The sequence below is a fragment of the Accipiter gentilis genome, chromosome 20 (genome assembly GCF_929443795.1).
Source record: "Accipiter gentilis chromosome 20, bAccGen1.1, whole genome shotgun sequence".
Classification (NCBI taxonomy): domain Eukaryota; kingdom Metazoa; phylum Chordata; class Aves; order Accipitriformes; family Accipitridae; genus Astur; species Astur gentilis.
This window is the reverse complement of record NC_064899.1, coordinates 7,528,689-7,552,912: the sequence shown is the minus strand read 5'-3', so window position 1 is coordinate 7,552,912 and position 24,224 is coordinate 7,528,689.

Sequence of the window (24,224 nt, the reverse complement as noted above, 5' to 3'; positions counted from 1 at the left end):
GTCGTTGTTGTTTTCTCTTTATTAATAACTTTATCTGCTAGAACAAATACTCTTGTATTGTCAAATGGAGAGCAGAAAGTTACAATGATATCAGAGACCCAAGTCAACAGTAAAATAAAACAGTAAATAAAGTAATCAAATCTGGTCCAGTAGGATATCAAATGTTATGTGTGGTAACACAGGTTTAAGATTATTTCCTCTCTGAATCTCCTTAATTATATGTACATTTCAACACTACAGCTATAAATAGGCCAGTATAAAGCTAAATGTTTAAAATATTTTAATGAGAAGGACAAAGGAGGGTTAAATAACTGTGTAAAATGACTGAAAATCAAATGGAAAATGGAAAACGAAACCAGATTTTATCTTGGATTTGGGGCATGTAATTTTAGTTGCATCTTATCCTTAACTACCATGGACTAGAACAGTCAAAATTGACATGTAAAGATGACATTTTTAAAGAAGCTAAACCAAGAGAGAAACTTTAGACTTTGTAGCATAGCTTTCCCGTTCCCCTTTTCTGGAAACATAAGCTTGAGTGTCTTAATATCGGCTGATAGTTATGAATATAATCAACATCCATATTACACAACGAAACCACCAGGTTGTGAAGTTACGTCTTGCACGAAAACCTTCTTGCAGCATATAAAATATTAGTAATGTTTTGTTTTCTTATCTGATGTGACTTATAGCCTTACATAAATCAGGAATATAAAGTCAAACCCATGAAATGTTGTGTCAACCATGAAATTAATGTTTTTGAATCTCTTTTATGAATGCATTAGCTCTGAAAGCTTTTCTGCAACAGAATACTAGGTAGTTTCAATAAAGATGTCTCTAATTTTTCATTAATTCTTTTTTTTACCAAATATAAAATCCATGTTCTTTTCTGAAGTTGAACCTAACTGCACAAGTCATTTCCCATATATGTCATCAGTACTTTGTGTTATTACATTATTCCTTTACTCTTCCCTCCCCTAATTCCCCATTGAGTTACAGAATCATCTTTCTGACTATGAAGTCACATGTAAACTCTCTGTGGTACTGTCCTCCTGTCTAAGCTTTCTGTAATCTTAAATTCATAAAGTCCTCAGTTACAGTGCTTCGCTTTGCAGCTAGAGCATCTGGCATATCCGAGTGGCCTCATGCATGAGCCAGGGACAGAATGCATTCACTCTAGTCTCTCGCAAGCTTTGGTATTCGTACAGCCCTGGTTGGTATAGCTTGATCTGTTTACGCTCTAATGAATTCCTACAACATTCCTTGGAGATACAGAGGAAGTACTGCTGTTTCACCATTTTGCCCCGGTGACCGGGTGCCGTGGTGACCCAGTTGCCATGGTAACCCGTCTCCATGGCGAACAGTTGCCACGGTAACCGGTTGCCACGGTGACCAGTTGCCACGGTGACCGGGTGCCATGGTGGCCCGTTGCCATGGTGACCAGTTCCCATGGTGGCCCATTGCTATGGTGACCGGTTGCCATGGTAACCTGTTGCCATGGTGACCGGTTACTATGGTGGCTGGGTGCCATGGTGGCTCGTTGCCATGGTGACCCGTTGCCATGGTGCCCGGTTGCCATGCAGCGGACCTGTCATGGACCCGTGACAGTGTAACCCCAGCTAGCAACTAAGCATCACACAGCTGCTCCCTCCTCCCTCCTGTCCCCCTCCCACAGTGGGGTGAGGAGGAGAATTGAAAAGAAGTAAAACTCATTGGTTGAGATAGGAAAAGTTTAATAATTGAAATAAAATAAAATAATAATAATAGTAGTAATAATATTAATGAAAAGGAAGTTAAAAAAAAAAAAAAAAAAGAGAGAAATAAAACCTGAGAAAAACAAGGGATGCACAATGCAATTGCTCACCACCCGCTGACTGATGCCCGAGCAGCGATCGGCACCTTCCCGGCCAACTCCCCCGAGTTTATATCCGGAGCATGACATTCTATGCTCTGGAATATCCCTTTGGCTAGTTCGTGTCAGCTGTCCTGGCCATGCTCCCTCCCGGCTTCTTGTGCGACTCCTCGCTGGCAGAGTGCGGGAAACTGAAAAATCCTTAACTTAGGGTAAGCGCTACTTAGCAACAACTACAACATCAGTGTGTTATCCACAGTATTCGCACACTAAATCCAGAATACAGCACTGTACCAGCTACTAGGAAGAAAATTAACTCTATCCCAGCTGAAACCAGGACAGGATCTTAGCCCGATTCTCTTTTCTGTATTTCCTTTTTTTAAATTTATTTCTTTCTAGCTTGTAAAAATATTAGAATTTGAGTGAAATTCTGCTTCCTAGTGCACAGGTGACTCTTAAGGAGATGTTTTACACTGCTAGGAAGCTGTTTTACTAAATCTCTTAGACCTTGAAAGTCGAGCATTTAAATGCTTTAAACAATCTTTAAGCAAGTACCTTTCCCAAGATCAAACAGGAGGAGTGTGGTGTTATATTTCTGACTGGTCACCTTTGGGACTTTGTCTTTCTTCCTTTTTATGCATCCTTACCTGGAATGCTGTGTACGGATTCGCAGCTACCAGTGTATTTGCGTATTCATTTTTTATTGTAAGAAAAGAGCTGTTACAAGATGAGGTACTGAAAATAAATTACTTCTCCACTAAATCCAGGTGGTTTGACTCCCAGATGAGTTTCTAAAATGTAAGTCTACATTTTCTCCTTGGTTTCACACTCTAATTTTCCTAACTCTGCCTACTAAGAGTGAATCAAGGTGAATTACAAAGATTTTAATAAAAAATATTGTGCAAATGGAAAAACAAGCATATAGGTGTTGTTAAAAATACTTCTGTGAGAATCTGATTCTCTAGCACACCTTATGTATCCTGTTTGATGTAAAAAAAAAAAAAAAAGGAATGAAAGAAAATTTGAAGTTGGGTTAGAATGAATGTCAAATCTTATCTTTCTGATATGACTTGTTTTGAAGAAAACAAAACAAAATGTACATCCAGCATTTGTAATATTTTAAAGAAGTAATAATTGTCTTAGTTAAATTATAGGTGGATAGTTTTTAATGCATACACAGTACTAAGAACCCACTTTTATTTTGATTTGCAACATCTGACTTTCATTCTTATGTTAATTTTAATAGCAAAAATAAGAGAGGGTAAAAAATATTTGTCCGGGTGCCTTAGGGAAACCTGCATATCTGGCTGATACAGGCAGAACCCAGAGTGAAGTGACTGCTAGAGAGTTACGTGGCTAAATGGGGAGAGGTGAGAGTCCCGTGTGTGGTGTAGGGAAAGTGTGCGAGTTGCTATGGCTGGCTTATGAGCTATAGCCCACTTCCCACTAAGCCTGAGGATCATGTTTTTACTTTCAGTAATAACAAGGATTCAAAAATACTCAGTTTCTCTTTACGACGCTTACTGCATTTGTGTAAGAAGTCTCAAAATCAGATTTTGAATGTTCTAGCCCAGTCCTTGCAATTAAACCCAAACTCTTCTTAAATTATCAAATAATGCAAAGCAACGATTAGATTCCTACACTATCATTAGTTGAACCAGGCATATGTTTCCCCACAGAGGTTAATCTATCCTTTCTATGAATTAAATTTTATTTTATGAGGAATGGTTTTTGTTGCTACATAGGGCTACATTATGTTGCTACATATGCAATATAAAGGTAATTATCAGGGTTGTTGAAGGAAATACCAAGGGCTTATTTGGTATGTTTAGGAGAAGAGAATATTATCAATTTCAATGCCTTGCATTTGGTAGAATTAATATAAATGAAGCATTGTGGTGTTATTTTTCATACTTAAGTAGTATCTCTTTCTTGCATTTTCAATGGTATGCCCTTTTTCAAGCCACTGCATGAGAACGCAGATTCTGCTGGAGGTCAGCCTGGTGCATGAGCTACTAGTTGATAAAGCAGATGGATTTATCTTACCTGAAATAAGGCATTATCTTTCATGTTTGTGTGTGTGTATTTGTCTTCACAGACATGGTAGCTACTGGTAACAATAATGAATCTATTCAGAGAAGTCAGTTATTCAAGAAACAAAAAGAGGGAGAAGTGAGGAAAACCAATGCCACCAAGCATAGCAATCTACTCATATAGTTCATGTCAGCAAAGCACTTACCTTTGGGCATTTAAGTATCTGCTAATTTAAAGCAAGCACTTAAGCGTTTTGCTGAATTTAGACTTCAGAAAGTAGGGTGAGTAAAACAACTATCTTACCTATTGCCTTTGACTCAGATAAAATCACCTCCCAGTTTTAAAAAATCCATTTTTACCATTAGGAATGATTTTTGTGGAGGGTGATAATGCCAATAAGCTGCTAATGTCTGTAGGACCATTACTGTCATTGTAGAATTGGCAGAATTGTGGGCTTTCAGAATTGAGAAAAAAGTATAACTTATATGTATGCAAGAGCACAGGAGAGAGAACACTACCAGATGTAATTTTGTGAAGTGAGATTTGCATAAGGTCTTGGTTCACAATATTTGCAGATGTTGTGGCAAGGGCAAAATAAATTATTTAGACATGCCAAGGTAAGGAGAGGACCCACATTTATATCAGAATACTTAACATAGAGGACAGAAAACCCAACCAGGGAAAAGAAGAAGGTGTCCTTTCTGAGCAAGAGAGTCTAAATATGAAAAAAGTACAATGACGGCTAAGGAGGAAAAAGGCACTGAAAAGAAGGAAAGTCTTTTGAGTGAGTGGGGAACAGCTATAAAAATAGAGACTCTAAAAAGGATAAGGGATCTCTAAATTTATGAGGGCAAATTAAAACAGTAAAATATGATACTGTGAAGAGGAAACAGGAATCTAAGATGAAGATGGTTGATTCAGTGACAAAGATTTAAAATAGGTAGAAGATATATGTATATATAAGCAAATTCTGTAAAGATGAAAACATTGCACAAATGATAATAATAAAAAAGTAAATTATTAATAAAATTACTCTAAATTACAGATGTCTCTTAATGATTTTGAAAACAAGACATTTGAAACACCAGCAGACTGTAAATGGAAGAGCCTTTAAAATGGGAATCAGACAGAGAATGATGAAACTAGTTGGTGATGGTAACATTGCTCTGTTAGACAGCAGTGATTAATATAGTGTTATCTACTGAGATTTCACCCATGTAATGTTTTGTCCTTTCTCAAGGATACAATAGTATTATAATTTCAAGATCTCAGAGTGCTGATTGCTGGACCGATAAGAATTAGCCAGGTTAGTCACCACGGAGAGTTGTACTTGTTTAGCCCCGTACTGAGAACCCATAAGGCCTGATGATCCAGGAGGATCTAAACTTGGTCGCTGCGTGGCGCAGAATTCTTAAAGCATTTGTGATAAGCTCAGGCTGCAGCTAGCAACCTGGTGCTGGCTTTCAAACTCAAGGCTCCGGTCATAAGCTTGATAAGCTTCTACCTAAAATAATATAAAGGAATTGTACCTCTGTGTTCGATCCCATCAACAGTTGCTTCAGAAATACACTAAAAATTTGAATGCAAGTTTGCATCCATATGTTCTGAGACATTTAAAAGAGTGTTCTTATATATTCACACAAAATGTGATTTTCAATTGAGGCAGGAGTGATCATTTTACAGGTGAAATATTTGTCCCATTGAAAAGAATGGACAGAATGAAGGAGAAGAAATTTTAACAAAAGAACAGGAAGTAAAAATAGTATTAAAATTCCCTCTCCAAGAACCGCACAATATTTCAGATTCATCTCAGTGTTCTATCCCTTTTAACTAAGAAGAAATATAAATTGACAGAAAAAAGGCTCTTAGGCTAGCCTGGAGTGAAATGTTCTTATTTTTCAGGATCTTCCAGTGCATTGGAGAAGATGGCCAGTAGTACAGTTTATATTTATCTGACAGCTCTGCTTTTCTCTTCTGCCTAAAGCAGAGAGAAAGTTAGGCAAGAAGGAACTGTAGAATTCTCCACTAATCTTTCAAAAAATGCTGAAAGCCTGCTGCTTCTCAAACTGCACTTTTTAAACTCAAACATTCAGTTTTCCAGCACTTAAAATAGCCTATCAAAAATGATTTACCTATTTAAAACTATAAAAGGGATTTGAGGTTTAAATTAAGAGAAATATAATTATTCCAGAGAAATATAATTATTCCAAGTGGAATTTTGTCTAGGATATTCTGGTTTATGTAATCAGGAAAAGTGCCGTGCAAGCTTTTCTGCATAGAATTGGTAAAAGTTTATCTAAATGATGTTATTTGCTTCAGCACGGTGCTTCCCCACACTCAGCTGTGGGAAGTGTGGTACAGTTTACAAGATGTTCTTTCAGCTGAATTACCAGCACAATTTGTTGGATGTTCCAGGGATATTTCCCTCATTCAACTATTTCATCAGGACTTCCTCATCATTAACTAGTATTAAAGGATATGGCTGCAAGCCAAGACAGAAGAAATACTGAAACATACGGATCCAGGAAGCACTGGATCTAGACTCAAGACTGTAGGTATACGTATGCAGTGAAAATACCAACACCTGAGATACAGAAGTAATTTCAATGTATACTTTATTAGGACACTATGTGACAATACTCAGTGTATTCAGCTTTAGTGAATAGCAGTTATAATTTACCAATTTCTGATAAATTGAATGTACAGATAATTTTGCTTTAGTACTGATGCTTATCATTTGTTTATTATGATCTGTTTCAGGAACTGGATGTAGTTCATTTATTTTATTTGTTTTCAAAATGAAGATATTTCACAAGACTATTATCTGGCTGCATGAAGGAAATCAAAATGCCTGCTAGAACTAGTATTAATCGGACAACATCTTATCTAAGCGTGTGCACATATACATGTAGGCATAATTTACATGTATATATTTGTGTATGTAGTATGCGTATTTGTGTATAGTGTGCAAATTTGATCATACAGATGCATCCATGTATTTACACGTATTACATAGATTTTCAACTGTAATAACTGTAGGTGAGTAATATGAGCAATTATGGCTACGAATTTGTCTACAAAGCATTGGCACTTCAGTCATTAAAGTAGCTTCCTGGTAGCTAAATTATTCTAATTTTGCAAGTTTGGAATAAGTCTGTTCTTTTTTTCCCATTGATGTGCCAGTTTCCTACCTTAGGTAAAATTTATAGCCAAGAGTGGTAACTTTTCAGTTCAGTTTATGCATAAATTTACTTGAACTAAGCTTGAATGTCAAATTTCCCAGTTATCTCTACTTCTCTAGAACTATAAACAATCCTTCCATCTTGATGATCTTCTATTATCTGCTGGGAGGTAAGAGGCAAGTGTTAGGGAGTTTGGGTTACTTCAGCTTTGTCAGTCCCTAATCAGTTATTTCTCTTGACCCTATGAGCTGCATATCAAGATTTTTGTAATACCAAGAGCCAAAAGACATACTTCATACCACGTAGACAGGCAGAAAAGAAATATGGAAGTATTTCAGAGCAAGGAGGTAACTATGGTTTCCCAGGGCTTACTCTACTCTGCTGAAGAATGAGACATGGTTGGATTGCTCCAGACATGAAGTGCAAACGTTTAGCCTACAGCCAAGGCAATGGGAAGTTTGGCTATCAGGAGTCATTGCTGGCTCATTTCTCTCACAGCTGGATGACCCAGTTCCCTTTTGCCTGTACACCACCTTCCTTGTTTGATGTTGTAGCCTTGGCACACAACTGAGCTGCTTGAGCTGCAACAGTCACTGGATATTCACCTCTGACCTACTGTTACATAGATTAAAGGGAAAGATTATCTGTACACAGAGCTTCTTTTCAGAACCGCCATATCTGGGAAGACTAAACATCGATGCAACACGGTATGCCATCTCTAACAATGGCCAAAAGCTGAAGCCTAAAATTGTATAAACTAGGCAAACGCATAGAATCAAACAGGATGAATGAGGTTGGAAGGCACCTCTGGAGATCATATGGTCCAATCTCCCCGCTCAGAGCAGGGTCAGCTAATGTAAGTTGCCCAGGACTATGTCTTATTGGGTTTTGAATGTCTCCAAGGATGGAGATGCCAAAAACTCTCTGGGCAACCTGTTCCAGTGTTTGACCACCCTCACAGTAAAAGCAGAGGTTTTTTGGTTTTGTTTTGTGGTTTGGTTTTTTTCCTTCTTCTTTTTAAGGTTTGAATGGGTTCTCCTACACTTGATTTTATGCCCATTGCCTCTTGTCCTGTCACTGGATACTACTGAGAAGAGTCTGGCTGCTTCTTCTTGACCCCTCCCGTCAGGTATACACATCGATAAGATCCCCCTGAGCCTTCTCTTCTCCAGGCTGAACAGTCACAGCTCGCTCAGCATCTCCTTCTACATCAGATGCCCCAGTCCCTTAATTGTCTTCGTGGTCTGTGCTGGACTTGCTCCAGAAAATCCATATCTGTCTTGTACTGGAGAGTCCAGGCCTGGACACAATACTCTAGATGTGTCTCAGCAGGGCTGAGCAGAGGGGAGGGATCACCTCCCTTCACCTGCTGGCAGTACACTTCCATACACTGCCCAGATACTGTTAATCTTCCTTACCTCAAGCACTCTATTGCTGGCTCATGGTCAACTGGTTGTCCACTAGAACCCCCAGGTCTGCCAGAACACACTGCTTTCCAGAGTTTTCCTCCAGTGTGTACTGATGTAGGGGGTTATTCCCCTGAGGTGCAGGACTTGGCAATTTCCATTATTGAACTTCATGAGCTTGCTGTCAGCTCGTGTCTCCAGCCAGTCGAGGACCCTCTGAATAGCAGCATGACCCTCTGGTGTATCAACCATTCCTCCCAGTTTTGTATCTTCTCCAGACTTGCATCCATCGCCCAGGTCACTGATGAAGATGATACACAGTGTTGGTCCTCGTGTCAGCCCCTGGGGCACGTGCTGCTTCATCCTCCTGGTTCAGCTCACTGACATCCTAAGGCATATGTGCTTTCTATAAATTTAGTAATTCTGTATGTATCAGTTTCTCTGTCATAAACTTTTCCTCATCTCTTTTAAGCAAGGCACTTACTAGCAGAGTTAACTTGTCCAGATGTCAGTGATGCTCAGGATTTTAGACCTGTCAACACAAAAACACAGGAGGGTCAGTAGGTTGCTTTCAATGCCCAATAGTCACATTCTTTTTTCTAAGAGCCACTTGGTTACTGAATTTTTGTAATTTATTTAGTGACAGACATCACATAGTCACTGTTGGTAAATCTATTACAGTTTCTATTTGTAAGGTGAAAATGCGATAGCTTGGATATAGTGGGACATCTTTTGACAAATACTGTCACAAATAGCAACTACTGTATTGGTTAATCAGAGACCTCTTTAATTGTTAGCTTTTTTAAAATGATTGCACCAAATTTAAATAATATTTACATTTTTTAATATACCAGTTATGAAGAAAATTGCCTCTGGAAACCAGAAAAAATTATAATAATTCTCCAATTATAAAATAACTTGGTTTGTGTTTCACTGATGCTTTTTTGAAGAGACTGCCAAAACAATGGAAATTAAAATCAGTTTGTTGGCTGAATAATTTTGAAGCTCAAATTTCAACTAAATGGTCTAAATGGAATTAAGTTTATCAGATTTTTTTAAAATTGATTGAAGTGCCTGTTTGACTGTTACTTCCCCATTTGGAATCCAGGAATTTACTTCCCTTTCTCACTTGAGTTTTGGGAGGAAAAATATATTACATTACTATAGCACATGAACACTTTGCAATGTGCAGGAAGCATATAATCGTCTATGATAAAATACAGATGACTCGGATGGCTTGTGGGACTTCCTTATTAAAATTTTGCCAATGACATCAAAACCAAAGTGACAGTAAGAAATTACAACTCTAAACATACGATTATAGAGTGTTCAGCATTTTTCTAGAAATTAAAATACAAATTATTTGGAAAAAGTACTCTACACCCCATTATTTTTCTAAATTGTTATCAGCTTTTTGTTTAATCAGTAAGCATTTTTCAGAAACACAGTAATATACTTTTTTTATAGAAGTCTGGCTCTTCCATTGATTCCTGTTTAAAAATTGTTTATATACTTGTCACTCTGTGGACCTGATGCTATATTACTGAAATACTTGATTTGACCTCAGGGGTTTGAAATCGTACCATGTGAGAGAAAACACTCCTATTAGGACTTTTGATGGGTAGAGACAGGGGAAACTTAGAGGGAAAGTCTAACTTATTAAGAGCCCTTTTTAAAAATATTGGCAGAAAGCCACTGATTTCCTAAATACTTTCACACATTTGTTCTTATTTTCATTATATGATAGTGGTGATTTGGAATGCGTTTCCTGTGGCAGTGATACATGGTATGCAATGACACAAATCACAGTTAGTTTGTGGTATCTTTTAACCTGCACCTTTTTTTGAACCGTGGTAAATTTTACGGTTCGATCATAACATTCTGTGTCTTAGAACCTGAGGCTGATCTGTCTGAGTTCATCATAAAAATAAACAATCTTTACCTTGAACTCTTAAAAAAAAAATATTACTGCAGCAGGTTCAGTAGCCCATAATCTTTAATAGTTATGATTAAATAGCAACCATTACAGAAGTCATTAATGCTCTCCTAGTACAGTATTTAGAGACTACTCTAACATAGACAAAACCAGCAAGCACACCAAACAAAAAAAAAAAGTTAAAATTTTAAGAGTTCTGGAATATATATATAGTTTGGGAACCAGTCAGTCCCTTTGTACATTTACATTATGTAATGTCCTGTTTTACAATTTTTCTTAGAATTTCATAGAATCATAGAATCATTTAGGTCTGAAAGGACGTTTAAGATCATCGAATGCAACCATAAACCTAACACTGCCGTCCACCGCTAAACCATGTCCCTAAGAGCCACGTCTAGAGGTATTTTAAATACCTCCAGGGGTTGTGACTCAACCACTTCCCTGGGCAGCCTGTTCCAATGCTTCACAACCCTTTCAATGAAGAAATTTTTCCTAATATCCAATCTAAACATCCCCTGGTGCAACTTGAGGTCATTTCCTCTTGTCCTATCACTTGTTACTTGGGAGAAGAGACCGACCCCCGCCTCGCTACAACCTCCTTTCAGGTTTCTTTCATAGATACAGCTGGATATAAGCAAGTTGTAATTGCTTTGTTTTGCCCTAAGTTTAAAAGCAAGATCATACCTTTTGGGTTTAAAGTTTAAAAATTTAAAAGCAAGATCATACCTTTTAGGTGTGACATCTGCTGTGTTAGTATTATTTCTACGTAGGCTGTGGACTGACCAATGCAGGAGATAACTATGGTTTTCACAAATATTTGAAAATGAATGGCAAGACTGAGGCCTTACTTAACATTTTGGAAAGAAGGTACCGTAATCACATATGTACTCTAATAGATATAGACATTTCTGCCTCTGCCCAGATTTCTACTCCAGCTTTCTTGCATCTCACTCCAGTCCCCCCACCCCACTCTGTACCACAGTGGTACTCCCAGGTCCTGTCCCGTCCCCAGGGCTGATCTATCGTGGTCACTCCCTAGAGTAATGGGGTCAAGGCAGAGAGTACTCGTTCACCTGGCCTCAGCTTCTCACCCAGCCTTAGCCTTCTGGCCCACCAGTCAGGAGCAATCACACTGTTCCTGCCATCTGATCTTTAGATCTTGCCATTCCTTATTTTAAGGAAATGCAGTTCTTGTCAGAACCTTCCAAGTCCATCATCTGAACAATATACAAAGACCAAGAATCTTCTGAGGAGCTACGCTTACCCATGCCTTTGAGATCAAATAAGGTATGAAGTGATTTTACTATCTTTAGGACCTAGCTCCTGAGAAGCTGAGATAGATGAAAACCTACATATCCTTATTTCTAGAAGAGGAAAGATAGTTTTTAGCTAATACTCTGCCTGTTGTTGAGCAATGTTGCTATAGTGTTTAGAGGCATTTTGTAAACAAAATTTTGCTTCTTGTACAGTTATCTACATGTACTTGCAACAGTAGTACTCTGCCGAAACTCAGCAGAGTGTGTTTTATTTGTCAATTAATATACGATTCAGGTGTATTGTATGGCCAAGTGCTTTTACCACCTGAAGTTTGTATTAATAGACTAATAAAACATGCCCTGGAGTGTCTTAATACTATTACCATATGGCTCTTTAAGCATCAATTAATTTATTTAAATATCTTTTTAAAACAATTTTTCTTTTAAGATTACTTTTTACTACAAAAAATGAAAATCATCTTAGTGGTAAAAGGATAGAATAGAATAACACTATTTTACTGCCATAGGGTTTTTTTTCTTTCCTTATATGTTATTTTAAAAATCTTTTCATTTGCATTCCCTGTCCTGTATTATATTTCAATCTTACTGTCTTTTTCCTTCCCTTGCAGATTAGTACTGCTTTCTTCTTTCATTGCTTTTCCAGTGCTTCGCATATTTTTCTTCATTCACATTAAAGCAAAAGTTCTCTATCTGATGCCCAATTTTCCCTGTTTTGATTTTTTTACCAGCAACTGCAGTTATTGGGTTTTCAATGTGGGGTTTTTTTCTTCTTTTTTTTTTTTTTTTTTTTTTCCTATAAACTCCATCCTTGCAAATATTTGTAAGGAGTAGATTGAAGTCAGTGTGTATGTGTCATATGGAGATGTATCTTGTGCCAAGTTTATAAGATTACAGTTCTGATAATTTGAGAGATGGAAGTCTCAGTCAGCAAGATGAGATGTCCAAGCTAGTCATTCGTTCATTGAATTTCTGAACACTTCAGTTAAGTCTCCAGAGCACTTCTCTTAAAGATGTCCTTTAAGAGATATCTTAAGCTTTCCAGAACCCATAGGGCTTGTTTGAGAGACACTTCATAAAAATGCCCTAAATGAAAATGGTAGTTACAGAAAGATGAAAACTCAGTGCTGAATCCTATATAGACAACTGTTTTACTTGTGGGTTGCCAGGTCCCTCATGGATTGAAGAGATACGCTGGTTATTTCACGCCCTTGAAGACCATATGAGCTGTGCCCTTTAAATTCTGTGAAAGTCAATTGTAAAAATGTATAATGTATCTAGGAAAAATATTCCACTTAGGAAATTGTTATGCAGCAGAATTCTAGCATGTCTGACCTTTTCCTTAGTTGTGTAGATGTCACCATACAGGTATAATGAAGTGCAAACTGCCAGCTGCTTTAAACAAAGTAATGATGCTGGGCAAATTTTAATCCCTATTTAATTCAAAGAAGCATTGGCTTTTTTCCTCATCTCTATAGAGTCAGTGTTACCAGGATTAAGATACTCCGATTTTACAACTAGTTTCTGTCTCTACTTCTGTTAGACAGATATTGATGTTGTCACTTGTAGGTGGCAATTTGGTTGTTGCAAAAATGCAAAAATTGGGTTCCTCTATCATGTATGTCAGAAACCTTCAAGATGCCATCTAAGAATTTTAAAGCCTTTTAAAGTCCAGCTACAACTTTAAGAGCTAAGTTGGGAACTTCCGTTTATCTTTCTACATGGAAAGTAAATCATTTCAACATGTCTGAAATTCTAATGAGATGAGCAGCCAAACTTCAAAGAAAATTGTCACCTAATTCCAGAGTCCACCAGCTACCTCATTTCTTAGACAGCTCGGCTGCTGAGAGGCCTGCCTTTCACCAGAGAGGTAAATTAGCTCTCTCTGAAGTGCTACAGCCAGGTAGGAAGGGCGATTTCTCTTTGAAGTTTGGCCACTAGCTCTTCTTTCTCAAGGAACTGAACTTCAAAGAAAAATATTGTTTCTCTTCCTTTTGGATGTTGTATTCAGTAATATATATGAGACACAGCTGCTCTCTGTGTAGTGGGGGAAAAACATTCTTTTAAACATTATTTCTGTATACATATTAAATTGAAGTTTCAGGTTAGTTTCTCTGTGCTAGGATAAGCTGAATAGTGATTAGGAAGAGCTACTAGAGACTTTTAACTATATAATTTACAAGGCTCTTAAAAGAAGTTCAAAGAATGGGTATGAAAGAGAGAAAAGATCAAGATGGTGATTTTCCTTGCTAGCTTTCCATTTTATTGACAGGAGGGACCAACCCTCCTTCAAAGAAACCCCCAAATCCAACGACTGGGCATCTGGTCTAACTTTTACATGTTTTACTCTGTACCATTTTGGAGTTTGTAATAGAAATGGTTGTTAGAAGCACCTCTGGAAGCCATCGAAACTCCTGCTCTCAGCAGGACTATCGCTCATGGATCACATCAGCTGTGGCTTTGTCTAACAATGTCTTGGAAGTTGCCAGTGATGGAGACTGTGCTGCCTGCCTAGGTGACCTGTTCTAGTGCTGTAGTACCCTCCTATTTTCTTTTTTTTTTTTTTATTTTTTATTTCCAAATACCTAATCTGAACCTCTCAGGTGGCTAATTTTAGCCACTTTGCCTTTAACTTGGTTGTCTGCCACTGCTGGGAAGAGTTAGGCTCAGTCATCTTTGTAACTTCCCTTCAAGTACTTGTGGTTTGCTCTTAGATTGCCCCTTTACCTTGCCTTCTCCAGATTAAACCAGCCCAGCTCCTTCAACCTCTCTTGGAAGTCACGAGCTCTAGACTATCTTGGTAACCCTCCACCTTTTTCAACTGTGGGGCCCAAAACTGGTCACAGTATTCCAGGTGTGGCTTCATTATCACTGAGTAGAGTGGGATAAATGGTCTGCTGGCAATAGTCCTCATAATGTAATTTAATGTGCTGGTTGGTTTATTTGTGGTGAGAGAACACTGTTAGATTATATTCAGTTTTGTGTCAACTGTAATATCCACTTTCTTTTCAGCTGTTTTCCAGCAGTACAACTATCATAACTGCAGCTGCTCTGATTCATACCAAGCAACCCCAATACCGTATACCACTGCAGTTGGAGAAAGAGCAGTTTGTCATTAATACAGCTAGCTGGAACATGTCCTTTTAGGAAAGCTTAAGTGGTGCTCATAAGCTTCACACTTTTCCTTTGCATAGGGGTGTTTCTTACCCATTAATAATATTCTGAAATTCAGAAGAAAGAATGCCAATTGTAATGATGGAGAGAGCACTAGTGTCTTCAAGAACTCATGAATTATCTTTAGAACATTTTTCTCTCATGATTAAGCAATTATAAGCTACACTCACAAGGAAAAGACTTACATCCTTGAAATATTTAAGGGTTTTGTATAGAGTAGATGAGCTGTAAAATTACATAAAATCTTTCACAATTGACCATTTTCAATTAACTTCATGGACGGATGTTAGGAGTAACTTGAAATTTTAGTACTTGCTGTAGCACTTAGGAACATCAGTAGGAAACTTGTAGACTTCAGTAGGTCTGGAGAGAAAGCTAAAATACTGATACGTACAATTGCAAATGCAGATGAAGAATGGTGCAGCCCCAAGTCTCACCGCTTCTTTGAAGGTTAATATCATACAAAACCAAACCAATAGCAGCATATTTCAAATATTGAAATAAAATATAACTAATTTGGTTCCAAATAATATCCTAGAGAGTTTCTTTTTGCTGTGCTCTTTATTGTTTTGATTGTGTTGTACAATGATGATGAGAGACTTACAGCTGCATTTTGGTTTTGCAAATATCTCCAGTATCAGTTAAGAGTCCCTTTAATCTCTATTATTCTTGGTCATCTTTTCCTGCTTGGCTGGTTCAGGTTGGTTTGACTGAACCCACTGTCATCAAGAGCTCCTGTGCTCTTTGAAGGCTGGTATGGGTCTTCTGAATTTGAGGGCACTTCATGCAATTCCAACAAGTGAAAAAGACTGCAATCATGTTCATTTCAAATGTGAAGATGGTAATTGGAGTATGTGCTGGTAAAATGAAAAAACACAGTACAGTTCTATTGCACTGCATGGAACAGCCCACATCCATGCTGTTAAGTTTTCTTAGCCACCAAAATAGAGTGGCCACAGGCAAACTGCTATTGGTAACGGTCCTTAGTCTGTGTTAAGTTCTGTTCCATGTCTTCTGTTCCATCTCAAGGAATTTCTTGAGAAAGTATTGCTTAGCTTATGCCAAAACTTGGATGGGAACCATTATAATGATTCAGCAGGTTAGATAATTAAATGCATGGGAATGCTCCTTGGCATAGTTTAATTTAGTAGAACGGACATGCCTAATGTTTTCCAAAGTAAATAAAGATTTGCTTTGTTTTTACTTAATTGTATTAATCCTAATTTACACAAACATTTCGATCTTAGTCTAGGTGTTTTTGAATTTTACTTGTTATGTGTAAGAGAGACAGAAGCTGCATTGTTTGGCCTCAGAATTACTCTGAAATCTTGTATAGCAAAAGAATGCAATTAGATTTTCTGGTAGGAATCTTCTCAGCTTTTTTGTTTAAATTGTATTTTATTGTCTGGGTGTGTGTGTGTTTTATTTTGTTTTTCTTTTAATTCTAAATATGCCAGTGTTGTGGGTAAAGGAACCTAGACAAAAGAAGAAAACAAAATGTTCTGTGAGTCTGATCATTTGACTACAGCATGAGTCAAATATTGTACTTTGTTTTCTTCCAGTGTTTAGGTTTTGTATGCAGTGTTTCATGACAGAGAGAGTTCTGGCTGACTACTTCTTTTATGAACATACACATGGTTCACTGAGGTAATTGCTGATATAGGAATAGTTTCTTGTGGCAGAGTATCCAAGTTTTTCTGTATGTCGTCTCTCAGCAGAACTGTAGAATTTCCTGGGGAACTGAAAGATTCTGAATTCATATTTTCACCCACTGGAGTTAACAGTTTAAATGTAAGAGCTGAATGATCTAGCAACGCAGTAGTTTGTTTAAAAAAAAAAAGAAAAAAAAAAGGATTCATCAAATTAAAATGTTACTCTCCTACCAGTGTGTAAGAAAAATGAAATTAAAACAGCAGAACTGGCTTTTCTGTCACATACAGCTATAAAGATAAACATAAAGAAATATATATGAAGTTTATCCAGGTCTTGTAAAAGTGAAGTGGGTTAGTCTTGGCTAGCAACCAAATCCCCACCCAGCTGCTCACTCACTCCCCTTCCTTTGCAGGATAGAGGGAGAAAATAAAATGAGAAAGCTCATGGGTTGTGATGGGGAGATTGCTTACCAGTTGCTGTTCCAGAAAAAACAGACTCTGTTTGGGGGAAATAAGTTTAATTTATTGCTAACTGAAATGAAGTGGTGAGAAACAAAAGGCAAACATTAAAACAACACCTTTCCTTCCCCCTTTCTCATGCCCAGCTTCACCCCTTAACTCCCAAGCCCTCCCCAGGCACCACTGGGAGGGATGGGGGAGGGAGGAGTGTTACCGTCAATACATAGCAGTTTTCTGTCTGCTTTTCCTTTCTTCTCACACTTTTCCCCTGCTCTGGAGTGGGTTCTCTCCACAGGCTGCAGTCTTTCTGGATAAATCTACTCCAGCAGAGTGGAACCAGCTGTTTCCAGCACAGAGCAGCCCCAGTCTCTTCCCACAGGAGTCACCCCTTCCACCCTCCCCAGTACCAAAACCTTGAAACCTGTACCCAGTACATAAAGAGATGCTGATTTATTGAAGTAAAACATACTATCAGTTTCAGTCTAAACGGCACTGCTTATGTGTCAAAGCACTTGTAGCATTGTGCAAGAGATGTAAATGAAGCCACTTGAAATGAAATGTAGCATGTTATTGTTATTTAAGTCAAAATAACAATGCCATCATTGTTGCAAAGAGTTTGTATTCTAACACCATGTTTGTATGACCACTAACTGTGCACACGGTGAACTATCAGTAGAGATTTGACCTGGAGTATCCATGAACATGCAGTCACATTTCTCCTGAATTAACCAGAATACAAAATTCAAATTTTATTGAATTTGGCCTTTCACGTCAGCTGTAGAAGACAGATGATACCTACTTTGACAAATTATATTTTTTTAAAAATTATTTAAGTAGCAGATTGAATTTGTACCAAATAAATGCTTCGTATGATATGATCCACATCTTTTATTTTAACCCAAATCTAAATCATACAAAACTGCTATCCTGATTCTTCCAGAAGCTATATGCCAGTTTATCCCTCAACTGTCATGGAAGGCTAATGAAGAAGATAGCCTTTATATATATACCAGACTAGTAATCTGATTTTTAATGACAGTTTTAGACAGTATTTTTAAGTTCTTGGTCATTATTTTGCCTTTGATTGCTTTACCATTTCTGAAGGACAGGCACCAGTTTGAGATGTTTGCCTTAAAAAATACTCAAAGTTAGATCAGTTTACTGTGAGTAATGTCAACATTTTATTATTGGTGTACTATATTGTACCACTCCATCAAACGCCTTACTAGGCAGTGAAGCAATGTAATGTAACAGAGTTACTGTTTCTGAAAAGTCAGTTCTCTGCAGTAGGTGGCTTGAAATGTGTGCCAAGTAGCATGAAAAACAAACCAGAACAAAACAACGATTCATGAGCTTATGCTTCCCAGGATGAACTTTATAGCACTGACACACTGGGTGTTCATTGTCAGTAATCTTACGTTGAAACAGTTTCTGCCTCATAACACTAAAGTTGTTTTTCTGAAGTTCTCTCTCATTAATTCTTGCTTGAAGCCATATAATTAAAACCTCACAAGGTGTTCCTTGTAAAAGATGAGTATTTTTTACATGAAGATGGAACACCAATCCCACTCCTAATACAATGGACCTTCTAACCTGGCACTCTCATAAAACCAAGATGTTGCCAAGTAAATTGGCTGCTAGTGCTATCAGCGCCCTGCAGTGCTTTTGTTAATTATCTTGCCATAGTGCCTGACGCAGATAGCAATCTTTCCAAAAGAGCAGACAGATTTAAAGAGGCAGAATTAATTAAAATTGATTTGTGCAGTCTGTCATGTTGAGCTCTGCTGGGAGAATTTTCTTTCCCCTCCTCTCTCTAATTCACGCTGTAGTAGTACATGAAACAGGTAGTCGCCTCACCTTGGAGTACTAATTATGGTGAATGAATGGGATTTGTCTGCCCTGATAGGTAATTCACAGGATGAGAAGACATCAAAATTTAGTTCATTTGAGTACCACCCAGAGGGAATTCCTCTTTCTTCCAACTTTCCAGGTTCATAAGAAAGGGAACTAGAAAACAAACTTCAAGGTCATAATTTTGCAACTGAGGGCATACATACTATGATTTAATATGCCCAGAGATATAGGGCTGTAAACTTTGGTTGCAGATAGGATAGCAAATGGTGATGTAAGACTAGTGCAAGAATGAAAATACTCCAAGATTATACAGAGAAATCCCAAAGTGAACAGTGAATTTATTTCCTATGTATGAGCTTCATTAGCAAGGAATACTACTCAACAATTCCTGAGCTCCTTTGTCCAGCTCAAATATTATGTAGGATTATTCTTTTACTTCTAAAACTCAAAACACTGAGTGTTATAAATAACCTTGAAGAAGACGACAACTGTTTCTTTTATAGATATTTGCCTATCGTACTGGCAAATAATGGGCATGTGTGGGCAGAATTAATGATTTTTAAGTATTTAAATCAAGTCAGTCCAAGCTGGATTTTCAAGGACTTGCTTTTTGAAAAGTCCAGCTCTTTAAATGTTTTAGATTTGGCATATGTTTTGCAGTCAGTGTTTTAAACTGTGATTTATTTGTGTGAAATATCCATAAATACGGATAATTATTTGCTATGGGAGATGTATTACAAATCTTACCTGGAGATATTTTGGGTTTTAGCCAACAAATACCTGATTTTTTTAAAATTTAGTAAATTTGGCCTTGTCCTGTTCTGGATTTCTGTCTTCAGCATATGTGCAGAAGGGGAATGCGATGAATAGTAATAGTTAAAAAAACCCCCTCTGCTTTCTTATAGTTAATCTGGTATCTAGTCATTTACATAATATCTCCATCTCTTCTTTTCCCTCTCTCAAACTCGCTGCCTTTCTTGACAAAATAACTCTTTGATTGCAAGAAACGCAAAGTGCTCATCAGAATCCTCACCAAAAAAAAGTGCTTACAGCTACTCCAAAGATATTTTATGTTCATTTCATTTTTTTGCTTTCTCTCAATGTCTTACAAATTATCTGACAATTTCAATTCCCTCTTTTTTTTCTTGAGCTGTAGCCATGAACACAGTGAAAATACAAACCTTTTCAGATATCATGTAGAAAAAAAAAATTAGTTTAAAAATAATCTCCTGAGAGTGTTTCTGAAATGCTACTCTTACTTCAGACCCAAATTTGCTCCCAAATCACAGAATGCATGACAATATGCTTTACACTTCTATCTGTTCCCATAATAATAATAACAGGGATGATACCCAGCATTTCTGTGATGGATTTCTTTAGAAGATGTCTAAGCAATTTACAAAGATAGTCAGTAAAAAGCTGCAGGACTTATTTATATTCTGAGAAATATGTCAGATGGGAAACACCACCCCCCCACCGCCCCCCCATTTATTTAGTCTTTTTTTCCAAGAAGAGGTCATGTACAATTTTCTATGACTATCTAAATATAGGGAACAGTTATTCGAAATACGTTTTTGCTTTGTTTCTATTGTGAAAAGTCAGATTGTATATTAGTAGCTGGAATACAACTTTTTAAAGTCAGATTAGGCTTAAGGTGTAAAGTACTAAAGTGAAGTTAATTTTCTATTGCAACAATTTTCTCAGAGTGATGGTGGTTTCTTTCTCACTTCAGTTGAACCTAGATGTTCTTCCTAATAATACCACAGCTGAAACAGACATTATAGCCTTGGTGCAGAAATTGCGATGTGAGGTTCTGATCAGGAATGCTCTAATCTAATCTCAGAATCATAGAAAAAATTAGGCTGAAAGTGACCTCAGAAGTTCATCTTACCTAATTTCCTGCTCCAAGCAGAACCAACTGTGAAGGTAAACAGGTTGAATGTCTCCAGCAATGGAGACTGAATGAGCTCTCCATGCATACTGATCTAGCATTAGCAACCCATATTTCTATGTACTTCTACGTTCCTTGTTTCTTACTTATTAAATGTCTATGTGAATTTTCTTCCTTGGTGAGACACAACTCAGTGGTCAAAGAAGGTATAAATCATTGTTTCAGAACTATGTCCTCAAACAATAAAGGTTATTTTCTTATTAAATAAAAAAGGTTTGTAATATAGAGATAATTTTTGTCTTGACAACACCAAGTTTCCAGCATATATTTTTAGAAAAAAAACCACAAGTGTGTGCTGTGGATTTTTTTAAAAAAAGCTTAACTCAAAACCAGAATAGATGTGTGGTAATCTCTTTTTGGTAATTGCACTTTAATTTTTTTTTTTTTAACCAGTCCTTTACAAAAATGAATAACTATGTACTTTGAAGTCTTTGCATTTTATAAAAAGCATTGAAGACTGACAAAATAATTTGATGGAGTTGCTGATTCTTCTAACAAGATATTGTTTCCTTTCAGGATAATAGGTGCTAGCAGTAGTTTAGACGCTTAGTGTGGCAAAATTTTTATGAAATGAAAAGTTGATAATGTAATAAATTTAATTATGTCTATTTATAGATTGGATGAGGTTGAAAAGGACCTCTGGAAATCATCTAGTCTGATCCCAGTACTCAGAGCAGGGTCAGCTAAAGCAAGTCGAGTCACAGTTTGAATATCTCCAAGATACTTGAATTCTCCAACATTTCAATTTGTGTCCATTGCCTATTGTTCTGTTACTGGATACCGCTGAGAAGCCTGGCTCCTTCTTCTTGACTCCTCCCCATCTGATGTATATGCACATTGATCTCCTGAGTTTTCTCTTCTCCAGGCTGAACAGTCCTATCCTTCTCAGCCTCTCCTCATATGACAGATGCTCCAGTGCCTTAATCTTCTTTGTGGCCCTTTGCTAGATTTTCTCCAGTAAGCCCATGCCTGTCTTTTACTGGGGTGGACACAGCACTCCAGATGTATCTCACCACGGCTCAGCAGACTGGAAGGATCACCTCCCGTGCCACGCTAGCAACGATTTTTTGTACGCGGCCCGGTGTGTTGTTAGCCCGCTTTGCTGCGAGAGCTCATTGCCGATTCGTGGTCAACTAGTTGTCCACCAGAACCCCCAGGTCTTTTTCCGGCAAGCCGTTCACAGCCCGTTGGCCCCTGGCATGTGCTGGTGCACGGGGTTATTCCTCCCCAGGTGCTGGACTTGGCAATTTCTGTTACTGAACTTCATGAGGTTCCTGTCAGCGCTTTTTTTCCAGCATGACCCTCTGGCCTATCAGCCACTCCTCACATTTTTGTATCATCAGCAAACTTGCCGAGGGGACACTCTGCTCCATCGTTCAGGTCATTAATGAAGATGTTGAACAGCATTGGCCCCAGCGTTGACCCTTGGGGTACTCCACTAGTGACTAGCCTCGAAGCGGAGGCTGATCACAATCCTTTGAGCCTGGCAGTTCAGGCTCCTTTTAGTCCACTTCACTGTAACCGGAGGCAGTGTTGAAAGCATTACTAAGGTCTAGATAAACAACATGCCCTGTCTCCGACTTAGTATCTTGACGTCGTAGTTTTCTGTTACTCTTTTTAAAGTAAATGGTGCAATGTGTAATGTATCAAGATTGTTTAAGGCAACTTTTAATCAAAAAAAATCCATGAAATTGGTAATCCAAGAAAATATTACTGTGTTTAATAATAGTAATTGAGGAGCTTAGAAGTTACCTTATATTGCCAGAGCAACTTTTTAACTGAACTTAGCCAGTCTCTGATGATTTTGAAGTATTTTCAAAATCTCTTCAAGGTTTATAAACTTTCTTCAAGAATTAAGTTTAAAATGTCTTTTTTGAAACTAAAAGAAGCCTTTCAGTAGTGTAGGTAAGTGTTTGAAGGGGCCTGAAACAAAATTTCAATTTCTGCTAAAGCCTGAAGAAACCAAAAAGAAACCTCAAATAATTAACTGAATGGAAGAATGAACTGAACTTGTAAAGAAGGTAGAAGCACTTCTTACCATATAGACAAGCTGAGAAGAAATCACAGCACCCTTCTATTTGTAGTAGATTGCCTGTACAGAAGCTCCAATTTCTAAAAACTTACCCAATGATAGTACTGAGATAATGCAAATACCAACTTCTCATTCTATTCAGATGAAGCCTATAAGAAGAGGTGATTTTTATTTTCATCAACCATTTTCCGGTGACAGAAGGAATTATAACAAACCTTCAAACTGAATAACTTAATTGATATTAAGCTAGAACTCAGCAGTTGTAAATATCTTGGTGGCCAATAACTTTAAACTACAGAGCTATATAAATTTATTATCTTGAACTTCTTTATTTGCTTAAAATATTTCTATCTTGATGATTTAATATATTTTTTTAAGCAAGGGAGAATCTGATTGTTTAGATAGGGATGAGACAAAGAGATTTCACAGCAAGCCTACTAGTGAGTAGGTGTTGCTATGTGTTACTCGTATCTAATAGACGAAGAGTTTTCAGGCAAAGGTGATTTCCAGGTTTCTGAGTAGTCCTTTAATTATTTCTCTTTTGAGTTAGAACAAGCAGATACAAAGTTAAAACAGTGAAAAAAGAAATGGTATTTTTAATTATCTCAACAAGAAGCCTCAAGCTACTCAAAGAGAAGGAATTAAGTTAGAAAAGGAAAGCTATAATGTCTACACTTTCAATAGATTACCACAAACAACATCAACCAAATTTTTCAGATTACATAAATCAGTACTGACCCTTTAAAATCAGTGAAGTTACACTGATCTACATCAGCTGAGAATTAGGATTTCTTTATTTTTTAGGAAAATACCACTGAAATGTCCTTATTAAATGAATGCTACTTACACAGGTCTCAGGTTAGCAGCAGTTTTTCAACCAACCTTGACAAGATTAGTTTTGGGAAACCTGTACTGTGTATCTTGGCTGGCACTTGGGAAAAAGTTAAGAATCAAACAGGAAAGGAATGGTGTCCTTAGATTTTCAAGTGTGAGAAACTATACTGGACTTTTTTTAATTCACTAGTAATGCTGGAAACGGAATCCAAATCTAGTGAGTGGCTTTCAAGAAATCAATTCTACCATCTATGCTTTGGTTTTCCTTTCTGTCCTTGTTTCTCTTGTTCATTCACATTCACCTTTTTTTGAACATGGGTTATCTCTGAGAAGAAATGATAATTCTTTTGTTCATTCATGGTTCACATATAAGCAGGGATTTGCAGTTGCTGCAATATGAAATAATTGCTGGAAAACAGAGACTTTTGATTCTTCAAAGTGATCCTCAGGTGAGCGTATGCAATGATCATGACAGGCCCCTCTCTAGGAATGGGGCATCTAAGATGAGGAAAGCAGTTTTAAAGCCAAATAGTCTCGGCAAAATTCACTCATCTATTTTTTTTTAAACAAATACATCTTTTTAA